The sequence below is a fragment of the Armigeres subalbatus genome, chromosome 3 (genome assembly GCF_024139115.2).
Source record: "Armigeres subalbatus isolate Guangzhou_Male chromosome 3, GZ_Asu_2, whole genome shotgun sequence".
NCBI lineage: Eukaryota > Metazoa > Arthropoda > Insecta > Diptera > Culicidae > Armigeres > Armigeres subalbatus.
In genome coordinates, this window is record NC_085141.1 from 70,458,092 (window position 1) to 70,470,191 (window position 12,100).

Here is a 12,100-nt window from a genome sequence, read left to right on the forward strand (position 1 = left end):
GATGTGTGTGCTAGAATCTGGTTCAGGAATGATTTGAAACCAATCTCCGGCTCAAATGCTGCCGTGTTACTGGCGACAAATTATTTCGAAACGGTGGAAGGATTTTTGGCGTGTGCTACTTGTCGAACAAGCCTGAACCGCGGATCAATTCCCACATTGTCGCAATCCCAAGTTTCCGTCTGCTTTACATATCCCAAGTTTCCGTCCAATTTGCCTCCGCTGGACCCACTTACCACAAGTTTGGTGTCTCCCAGGATCAATTTCATGCAGTTTTGTCGTTTGCGGCATACTGCAGGTTTGTGGAAAAGTTATTAGACAAACAGAGCAGACGGATATTTCGGAGGAACGTAGGGCAGTATTCCTTAAAGTCGTCGACGAGATGAACGAGGTAGAAATGACGATTGGACAACAACATACACTCATGTGGAATTAAGACAAGTGTCTGGAACTTGTACCGGCACAAAATCAGAAACCGCTTTCCATTATCTATGATGTTTGCTGAGGAGCTGTCTTTCCCCGATATTGTCGGTGTAGCACCAACTTAGAATTCGGAAGTCAGGACTTCCGAACCGAACTTTCTTCCATGTGACAGCGTTCATGATGGCTACTAGCGAGGTGCGGGATTGACGGGTCGCGAGACCGGAGCATATTTTGTATATGCCCATGAAAATCATGCGGCTGCGGGTATCGGAAGGATTAAACAATACCTTTAAATGCATGGGCACTGCCAACATAACAAGGGCGCAGTCCGCAATACCGCAATATCAACGCCAGGGAACATATTCAGAATTTCAAAATAAAATCTTTTACACTTCACGTAATCCTACGTCCAATTGGCGGTCGTGTCTCGGATACAACCTTCTACTTTTTTTTAAATCGACTGTTGGGATGTTTTCATTTCCCGAATTGGATAATTTCATACCTCCATAATTTCATGGCGTTGGCGCCTCTGCCTTTGGCCCATCCGAGAAAAACCATCAGCCAATCTTTTCGCAAATTTCATATAATTTTCTTATAATGATACTCCTGAACAATATACCCTGCCAACCACCAGCTCCTTGACATCTATGAGGGCTTCGTTGAGTCGCTGGCCTAGTGATTGTGATTCAGACATGTTGACATTGATGTTCCATAAGGTTTTGCGACTTTCACGCTTTTGAGAAGAACTGTGCAAATATGATTTTTTTTTTAAATTCCGGGGTCACATTTTCACGGTCTGCTTCGATCGAGGTAGTTGTGTGGGATGTCAAAGCATTATTGAAATCATTTGAGGCACTAAAGTTTTTACTTGGGTAATAAGATCTTAAAAATACGAGAAAGGCAAAAACCCATCATGTGCTACCTATGAGTTCGACACCCATCGAGGTCAACTGCAAACTACAGTACTATCATCAGCCAAATTGCGTTGCTCCCACCCACAGCAAAACAAACACAAGAAGGCATCTTCCATTTTTTGTTTTAAATTTTACTCCAACGCGTCAAGCCACCATTCAAGTGTCATTTGGTTCAAGCTGTTGCACGCTGTTGATTGTTGTGGTTGCTGTCCGTGTTGGATGAGAGTGACACTTGTCGGTCCCCAAAAGGGCGCTTTGTTTGGAAGCCACCGTACCCCAGGAACAGGAATTAAACCGGAGTGTAAAAATGAAACCGAGCGAATCGTTTCGAGCCCCCTGCTGTTGCTGGTTGGTGTCGCTCGCCTCGAACCGTCTTCTCCGTCGTGTATTTCACCTGCTCGGTAAATGGGTCTCACACTTTGACAAGGACTGACGAAGAATGTTCTAGCAGGGCACGGTGGGGAGCTCGGTATTCTAGCTGGTAGAAAATTCGATGTATCTTTGGAGAAACTATGAATGTGTAATTCGCAGGGATTGAACCCATAGGAGAATGAAAACAGACGTTTTTCGCAAGCTGTAACGGCAATGAACTGATGGGGGAGGAGTGGCTATAGGGTAAGACGGTATAATATGCTCCCCCTAAGACAATACCTTGATATCTTTTAACTTTTCAACGCTATTTATGCAAACTTTGTGTTTTTGTGTCGCTCCAGAATGTTTAGCAAACAAACATTGAAAATTACATCAAAACTGCAACTTTTTATATTTTGCTATTATTTTCATTGTGAATTACAAAAATACTTCCACTTTTACATCGTATGATGTAAATGTACGTACAAATATTTATTGGTACCAACTGATTTTGACTCTTAGTTAGTTATAGAAATCAAAGGGGGCGTTTTGGCCAGGTGGGGCGCATTATACCGTCTTACCCTACTGCATGATTTGATCCGAAAAACAAAATTAGTGAGAACGAAGCATTTTATTATAGCCTATCTGCTGTGTATCCGAATCTGTTTTTTTTTCACTCGATAAACTTATTTTCATGGCTTGTTATGCTTTGAAGAACTTTTTGTCTTTCTTTTGTCGTTATTCGTTATCTGTTGAGGTCGATTTTTATAAACCCTGGCAATTCATGTTATTAATACTATTTTATAATTAAGGTAGGTATATGATTATTTCAACTGCATAAAGTCAACAGCTTCGACATTGGCGTTTATTTTTAAACCCTTTTCAGTGTCTCGACTTGCTCGTACACCTTCACTGTGCACGAAGGGTTTATATCGAATAGTGCTGTAAAATTGCAAATATTGATTGAAACTATTTGATTTCCGATATCTTCATATTAATCGTACGAACAGCTTTGCTCGTAATTATCTTTGAGACCCAACTTTCAAATGTTAAGTTGAGTCCAAAATGAAATTAACAATTGCAAAATAGTACAAACCGTTAGAGTTAATTTGTGGTAGGCTCGTTACATAAGAAAAGGAATATTTGTACAAGGTCTATTACAATTTCGTCCTGAAAAATCGAGTGATTTCTCATCTGTGCAGACAGGAGAAGGTGGCAACGAGCGAAAATGGCACTTCTTACATGACACCTTGTCGCTTTGGGAATGTTCGTAGAAGTGCGATTCTATTCGAGTGTGAAAGTGATTGCCAGCTTTCGGCTCTGGGGGGTACCGGTACCGTCCTGAAGGGAGAGGTGCGGGTTACTATGCATTGGGATCTAGTAATTGTATACTTTCTATGGCGAATTGTTTCTGTAACTTTTTATTGAAGTTGATTGCACCGCAAGTCCTTTGCCAGACAACCTTCGTTCCCTGGTACCAGAGGGTAAAGTTTATCTATTTCAGTTGGAAGAACAAATTACGGTGGTTTTTACTTTCTAGCAGCAACGCGCTCAGTATTTTCCATACCATTACGTGAACAGGCGGCCGGAACTGAAAAACGGCCAGACGAATAAATGGCTAAAAAACCGAAAACAAAAAAAAGCATTTCTCGCTTTTTGTGCCCAGATACCAGAAAGGAAACTTGAAAACACTCTCAGTTGATTAGGTTTGCTGTTAACGGAGCGACAGAAATTAAATTTATAGGTGGCGAGCACTTTCGTTTCACATTTGTTGAGCGCAGGAAATGGTGCTCGAGTACCATTACAAATTTCCACCTCATAAATGCATTGGTTGTGGGTTGCCTCAACTTTTCATTAGGCCTGAATTGTTCTGTGTTATGTTGCTGTTTTGCAAACAATAAGTGAATGCCATTTTCATTATTACCGTTATATTGTCACTAATAATTTAACTTTTATAATTTCCTGGCATGTATTGTCAAAACTCTGTTTTATAATTCATAAGCTTTTTTAACTTATTTCGTACTCCAAGAGCTTAATTTGATTGATATCGTTGTAGTATAGTACTTAATTGAGTATCTAATGGTATATAGAAACTCGTCTTTCATTTTTTTCTTTATTAAAGAGGCTTTCAGCCCTTGGCTGGTTTACCTCTGAGATCTTTAATAAATGTGTTTTCCGATTGTAGTGAGGTATATCGTCTACATTATCCGTTTGTCGGAAATAATGGAACTAATTAGACCTTAATGGAAATTATAGTTTTTTTTTTATTTGACATACATTTTGGAAGGGAAATGTTATTTCCCTACCTTCTTACACTGTTGGAAGATGCGGTAATTGTTGATAATAAAGAGGAGAATTCCACAAGATAAAAACAGAAGGACTGTGTACAAAACGCGATCGCTCAACGTAAACTATGTAAACCAGATGAAGTTTCATACTATTTTATATATCTTGCCATCAATGCGCTGACGGCAAGATGCTTAAGGCTCTATAAACCGTAATCAATTTGATGATGAAGATGATTTTATTCTCATTCGCACTAATACTAATGCAATTTTAGCCAAAATTCAATATTTCACTGCTATTCACCAACTTACCTCTGTCAACGTATATTCATGGTATTTTCATATGAATTTTTCACTGACCTAGCTAATTAATTATCAATTAATTGACTGAAAAGCGCTTAAAACTGCTTTTTTCCTAGACAAATTTTCGTATGCTAATTATACACACACCAACTCCGAACGATCGAGACACACACATACACATGCACTCAGTTTTTCACTTGTTCTTTTCTCGCCGTTTTCTTGATTTTATCACAACTAAACATAATTCACTACCTAACCTTCACTTTTGTCTTTGATGTTGAACACCAATTTCTTCACTTCATGTCGAAAAACCAACGAAAACTGCTTTAAAAAATTTGAAGTGAGTGACAAATTTGACGGCCGTATTGTGAATGTTGCAAAATTCGGAACACCCAAATTCACTACCGCATTAGGTGAAATAGTGCGCTCAAAATCTCGGCAAAGCAACTTAGAAATATCAAAACAATACATCGAATATGCTAGTCGACACGCAAACAACTTTATGCATACACAAGAAAAGAATCATCATTTCATCGTTGCCAGATTTATTTGATCATATAATTACTGCGGTTTGTCGAATTAATCAAATCAACCAGAAAAAAAAAGAAAAGATTATGCAAGCTTCTGTTGGCAGGGTGGAGAATGGTTGACATTTAATTTTACCGTACCATTCATCCTACCATGCAGTAAAAAAAACAAAACTACGGCAGCCGCAGCAGCAGCCACGACCAAGCAGACGACAGCACATACTTTTACTATTTTCTCCCCCCACAATCAATGTTTTCGTAGAATAATTTCTCAACGTATAGCCGGTTTTGGTGGCAAATATACATTTCGTTATTCCTTACTCATTTTACAGATTAGAATTAATAAATCAGTATCTGTGGCTAGCACTTTTTCAAGGCTGTGTGCCACAGCCTAATTCAACTCGATTCTGTTCTATTTGTACTGCGCACAAGAAAGTGTTGATGGATGGCACGAGACTCACGCAGCAGCAAACAAACAGTCTGCGGATGAAGAATAAAAAAAAAATTAATTTCGTCTTACATTTATTTGGGAAACTGTCTCAGTGTGCTCGACTGCTCAGTGCACGAAATTTTACCGGATAAAATGTAAATATTCGGAGAATCAAAATGTTTTACTGTACTTTCCCCAACACTGTATGTTGAAAGCCCAGTGGTGTACGAAGTAATTTAAAATAAGTTTCCATATAATAAATGTTTCATAAATGCTCAAAATAGACATTTTGTTACATCTGGCAACATTATGTAGCAGCTGACAAGCTTTTACCACCCCATTTCCACCCACCTCAAATTTTCGTCACTTTTTCGTACAAGTTGCCTCACCAATACTAACAAGCAATAACGTCATTAATTTTCAAAACAGAGTTACGGAGTCTTGAGCCTTAAAAGAGTAAGAACACAAGTTATCAAAATCGCAATACAAAGGTGGTTTTTTTTTTAATGATGCGCCTTTCCAATCAATAACAGCAAGCAGTCGATAGACTGAATCTAGCGAGCTGACGCCAACGATAGCTCCTCGATTGACCAGAAATCTGAACAAAAAACAATTTCTTCGGCAAACACCCGTCGAAGGCCGCCTCTGAGATCGATGTTGATGGCATCGAATTTTCTACAGCCACCATGCAATTGTGTTTCGCTTGGAGAAAATTTCTCTCAACTCAACTATCTTTTATAAACAGTTTCGGTCCTGATGATTTGCCGTTGAAACGCCACAGACGCCACCCATGCGAATACATTTATCACAGTTTCCCTCAGACGAGCGTTTGTGATTCCGCTGCTGACGCCAACTTTCTAATGTAGCGATTGAGCTTTGAAAAACATTCGTCTCCCCAAGATTTTTTTATGTACAGGTTATCCGACTTGTCAATATCCCCAACTCAGCCATCTTGGATTTTTGTATGGGATTTATGCTCGTTTGTTTACGTTTTGCACTGAAAATGTATGTTCCCCCCCCCCCCCCGCCCCCGCGCTGGTTATTCCCATCTATTGACGAAGTCGAATAACCTGTACATAAAAAAATCTTGCGTCTCCCATCAACATCTTCCTTGCAGCGTATCTCTCTGACGCGCGCTATCGATGCTAACTTTGTGCCGTCGACAAGCGCTTTGAAAAACATTCCTCTTAGATCAACTTTCATTGCATAAATAGTGGTCCTGAAAAAAAAACGATTTAATTTCCAATTACTAACAGAACCATGACTAAAGTAGGAATCTGACGAGAGAGAAAATTTATCTTTCGCCGACGATAGCTAAATCGATAAAGGCACACCTTTAGTGAATACACCGCAACTGACGCCATTATGCAGCTTCCGACGCCAAGTGATTATGTTTTGTACTTTGAAGAAATTGCGTCTCAGATCAACCGTTTCTTGACATTTTTCTTAATAATACACACTTTACTTTACTAATACAGTCACACCTCCATGAGTCGATGTTCCGTGACGCGATATCGACTCATGGAAGCAAATTATGCTACATTAAAAAATATTTTCTGGGTTACTGTGATGGTTCCTTCAAACAGCTTTCCAAAGATTTGATATTCATCATCTCGACGTTTCCATGAGTCGATGGTCCCTTCAATATCGACTTATTGAGGTAAAACATACCCAAGAATATTGAGATAAAATTCTACTGGAGTGATGAATTTGCTTAGTCACTAGCGATTGTGCGTTGAAAAAAATCATCTCAACTGTCTTCAAAATATAATGGTGGTCTTGAAAAGAATCGATTTATTTTCAATAATGTCTCCAATCACTATAAGCAACCACTCAATAGTTTGAATCTTGCAAAACCAAATTTGACCTCGAAGCGAAAAAAATTCACTTGAGTACTGTTGCCGACCTGTCCGTCGACAATTCGCTACTCTTCCATCGATAACCGCTGTGGGGTTTGAGTAAGTTACCATCAGCGTGTGATTATACATTAACACCTCAGCGTGTCGATCAGTGCGCAGCAAGCCATGACTCGGCCTCTTTCTGGTCAGACCTTCGTGGCGTGCACACGCACCCACGGAGAGCTGCTGTCATAACAATTCGGAGCGGCTATTTGGGGCCACACATTTTGGCGATCCTGCCATGTTATTTGTTGGATCCTGACGCTTATTTCAAAAGGTGAGTTGAATTAAATTTGTTAATGTGCTAAAGTGGTAAAATATTTGATGATTAAAACACAAGGCAATGGGTTTGTATTGCTACAAAGCGCGTGTGGAAGAACGCTGCCAAATGGATTGTGGTTTGAATAATTATAAAGAGGGTGTTTCAAAACAGCTGGAAAATGGTTTGTGGTTTTAAATATCACAAAGCGTGTCTGGAAGACCGCTGAAAAAAGGATTGTGGTTTTGAAAATCACAAAGCGCGTCTGGAAGACCGCTGGAAAATGGTTTGTGGTTTTAAAAATCACAAAGCGTGTCTGGAAGACCGCTGGAAAATGGATTGTGGTTTGGGAAACCACAAAGCGCGTCTGGAAGACCGCTGGAAAATTGATTGTGGTTTGGAAAATCACAAAGCGCGTCTGGAAGACCGCTGGAAAATGGATTGTGGTTTGGAAAATCACAAAGCATGTCTGGAAGACTGCTGGAAAATGGATTGTGGTTTGGAAAACCACAAAGCGCGTCTAGAAGACCGCTGGAAAATGGATTGTGGTTTGAAAAATCACTAAGCGTGTCTGGAAGACCGCTGGAAAATGTATTGTGGTTTGAAAAATCACAAAGCGCGTCTGGAAGACCGCTGGAAAATGGATTGTGGTTTGGAAAACCACAAATCGCGCCTGGAAGACCGCGGAAAAATAGATTGTGGTTTGAAAAATCCACCCTATGGCTTTGGCTGTAGTTGAGCAGTACGCCGCGATGAGCGTGATTATGCCGACAGAAGTGGTAACTTTCACACCGATGGCCTCGATGACACTCAGCTGTCGGCTGCCGCTGGAATCTGGTGTGTGAAGCAGGTGGACATGGAGCTTGAACCATTGAAGCCGCCGCTGTCCGTCGTTTGTGCGGTTGTGACGGTGTGGTATAACTGTAATCGCTCAACGGGAATCCAGGTTGGCAGGAAGTTTAACCTCGTTGATCAATGGTGTACAGTTCTTCTGTGGAAGAGTCCTGGCGGAGGGCTTCTTCCAGATTTCCAGAAACTCTACTAGCTTTGGGTAGTCTGGTGGGCCGCAGAGTCTTCCAAAACAAACGAAAGACACTTGAATGAAGCGCGCGCCGAAAACGGGTCTTACAACGCACAGAGAAAATGTAGCGGTGGACCAAAAGGCCCGTAACTTACATTAAGCTGATGTCTAAGTCCATGTTGGAGATCCATGAAATCTTCTTTTCTTCTTCTCTATATATATACAAATGAGTTTTTTCCTTTGAGGGAATATAATTCACGAACGAATGGACGGTACAATGTTAAAATTAGAAGTACAGAAGTTAAAAAAAGGAATTTTTAATTGTTGTAGGACCACCCTATTGCGACAAACATCAAAATAAAGCTTTAACAATAAGCTTTGACTTTGCTGAAGACACTTTGCTTCTAAAATTAAGGATTGAGTCCAAAAGAAATAAAATAGTCTCTCACTTATCATCTCTGTATACATACACGATATGTAACATACAGCAAGACAATTTTTCGCAAGCAGCGATGATTTTTTTTCAACTAATTTTATTTGCCAATTATCTAATACATGCATTCATCTCTTAGACTAGGTGTTCCGTGTTTTCTTAACATTATCATCCTTATTTGCTATGTCATATTTTTAGTTATTATTAATACATTTCAATTGCCTCTGGCAGTTAGAATTTTTCCTCTGGTTGAATTGAACCATGTAGGAATTACAATGTTTTCATCTTAAATTAAACTTAACCTATTTTATACTAAGGGTACAAGGAGTGATGATAAATGATATGTACAAGCTGTGATGATAAAGAACTGATTCGGGGGGCTATAACTCATGATAAATTTATTCTAAAAAACTCAAAACGCAGGGAGCACTGCAGTGCTGCACAGTTAAAAATTCTGAAAATTACACGACATGGAAATATTTCAACCCAAGTTTTTCTGTTAAATAACCTTTGATTTTACATCCCACTTTTTCTTGTACGCAATATTGAACACAAGCTCCATATTAATGACAACCAGTCATTTTAAAAAGTGATGAGAAAATTAGATGAATCGTATGGAGCCTTTTTGTTACATTATATATGCTGTAACATTTTTATACTGTGTGGTTGATGCATTCCAACTTGTTATACAACTAGTTGTACACAGCTGTGCGGGCTACAAAACAAAATGAGCGAGAACAAAGCAAGAATCATCACTTTTCTGTGGGGGCTACCTATCCGATCATGTCTTTTCACACTTGTATGCAAGTGAGATAAATTTGTTATCATGGCTTGTAATGATTTTAACAAGTTTTGCCTTTCTTTTATCATGGTTTGTTGGGAGAAAATCCCAACTCAAGCTGAACGATTACCCCGCACGTGTAATAAACCGCCTGATTGATCGATCGAGAGAACGACAAGTCACCACCAATGATGACGTCAGGCCAAACGAAGACACAGTGTATCGGTCGATGGTACACGTCGGACAGCTATCAAACAAAATTCAAAAAAGTTTGAAAAAAGACTATCCGAACGTCACCATCAGCACAAAGAATGCAAAAACCGTCGGAAAGATGCTGCCGCCTGGTAAAGATGTAGTAGACCAAGGCGACCGGTCGAATGTGATTTACAGGATCCCATGCGAAAGCTGCCCAGCGTGCTACGTAGGTATGACGTCAAACAAACTGAAAACGAGGATTTCCAACCACCGCTCCTGTTCCAACAGACTGCAAAGCTTGTGGGATCAAGGCAAAACTGCGGTAGACCAAGAGATAGCTATGCTTCGGGAACGAACAGCGCTACTCGATCACTCCATCGTCAACCAACACGCCTTTGCATTCGACCGCACACAAATATTAGACTCTAGTTTTAAGAAACAAAATTTACACATTCCCGAAACTTGTCACATGTAAACACACAACACACAATCAATAAACGTACAGACACAGACAATTTGAGCAGTACGTACGCCGGCATACTACATACATTGAAAAACAATAGATGTAGTAGAGCCGATCAACAGATAGGACAGCCATCACAACACAATCCGACACAACCAGAGTAAAAGTGGCGCCAAACAGAAAAGTGCACCAAAAAGTTTCTGCGAGCCGGGTCAATTCAAATTTTCCGCCCTACCTCACACAAGACAGGGCAAAGTAAGTTTAATTGATCTAAAATGACCGCCTACACAGTGAGTGCTCCGGATAACGTTGTTTCTCTCGTTGTAGCGAATTGTGGTGACAAATAGGTCATATGCTGAGAGCTAATGTGACAATAAAACGGATCATAGTTAGTAAGTACACTAAGCATAAAATCATAAACACAACATAACCACATTCATTGTCTACAGACTCCTGGAAAAGGCCCATTCATGTTACCGAAACGTCGGATGAAAACATAAAACCCCGTTTTTGATCCCAAAAGACTGAAAGCCAAAACCTCAAACGTCGCCATCTTAGTCGAATCAATTAAGAAAGTTTAAACATACTTTTGAGTTATTTTTTCTCTTCTCTTTCATCCACTCTTTCTTTTGTTGTATAAAACAAAAGAGCCAAACAATCCAACGACGCCAGTTCAATACGGGAAGCCAATTTTGAGTTTTATTACCTGAGGTCGAGATTGAGTGAATTAAGCTTACATTTGGGTAAATAAATTTTCCGTTGGGTACTTTTTTAACATGGGAGTAAAGGCAAACTACTTCGACCCTACTTACTCAATTTTGGCTTCCCGTACGGATGTTCGAGGTTGGGTGAATTAAACTCACTATTGGGTAGTTTATTTCTTCCGTGTATATGGATGAAAATTTGCGAGCCTAAATACAATCTACTCGTATGATAAAGCTAAAATAATCAAATGATATATTCAAACAATAACCCGAGTAATTTCAAATGAAGTAATAATTTTCTCTCTTCCTTCCAGGTACATCTTTAATTCACTACCCGGGTTGTAAGTAACTGTTATCCACCGAAGTTCCACAAATGATGCTAAAATTATCGAAATGAGCTACTTCAGACACCGTCTAATCCTCCCCCCACCAAGAAAGGTGGCCCTTGATCGCCCTGGCAACGAATAACCGCAATGACTTCATTAATTTTCTCTCCACCGAAATCTCTGTCTGGCCTTTGCGAGTGCGAATTGCTCAAGACCCGGTGGCCGCCGCAATCAATCTTGCCAGTCTTGTTTGATCCTGACAAAGTGGACAGTTGGAAATTATTCATTTTCTCGTTACACAAAGCAGCTCACCGGCTTAGCTCGGTAAAGTCATTTTCCAACTTGCCGAAGTTCTTTGTTGTATCGCGTCGACCTAGACGCAGCCAACCAGAACGGCTACGATGAGAGTGCGGGTCAGAGTGACGCCGCTGGGGGAGCAGGAGTGGGGAGACATTTTGGCTTCTAGCAATTATTTAATTCCGACTTTCAGAAGTCGGGTTCCTCAGTACGAGGTACGGTGGACCAAAAGTCTAATTAACATCGATAGGGCAAACTATGCAGAGACAAAGTAAGAACGTTTTTTTTACGAAGTACGACAATATATTTTTCAAATTAAGTTCGTAAAAAAAATGTTTTTGTTTCAAGCTGGACTGGCAGGATATAGACAAGTTGGTTTTTGGTACGTTAAGCACCCCTGTTTGAAAGCCATCCAATGCATTTTTAAAATATGGATGCCTTGAAGATAAAATTATTTTCTTCTCAGATTAGAACCCAATTTTCACTCTTACTC

General features: G+C 39.9%; 1 protein-coding gene across 1 annotated transcript in view; it reads left to right on the plus strand.

The window, feature by feature from the left end:
- The first annotated feature begins 1,703 nt into the window (after nt 1-1,703).
- The window catches only part of LOC134225609 (connectin-like), a 110,011-nt gene continuing 99,614 nt past the window's right edge, over nt 1,704-12,100 (plus strand). The window contains exon 1 of the mRNA XM_062705813.1: nt 1,704-1,735. The gene's annotated coding sequence lies outside the window, so the exon portion shown is untranslated. The remainder of the gene's footprint in view (nt 1,736-12,100) is intronic.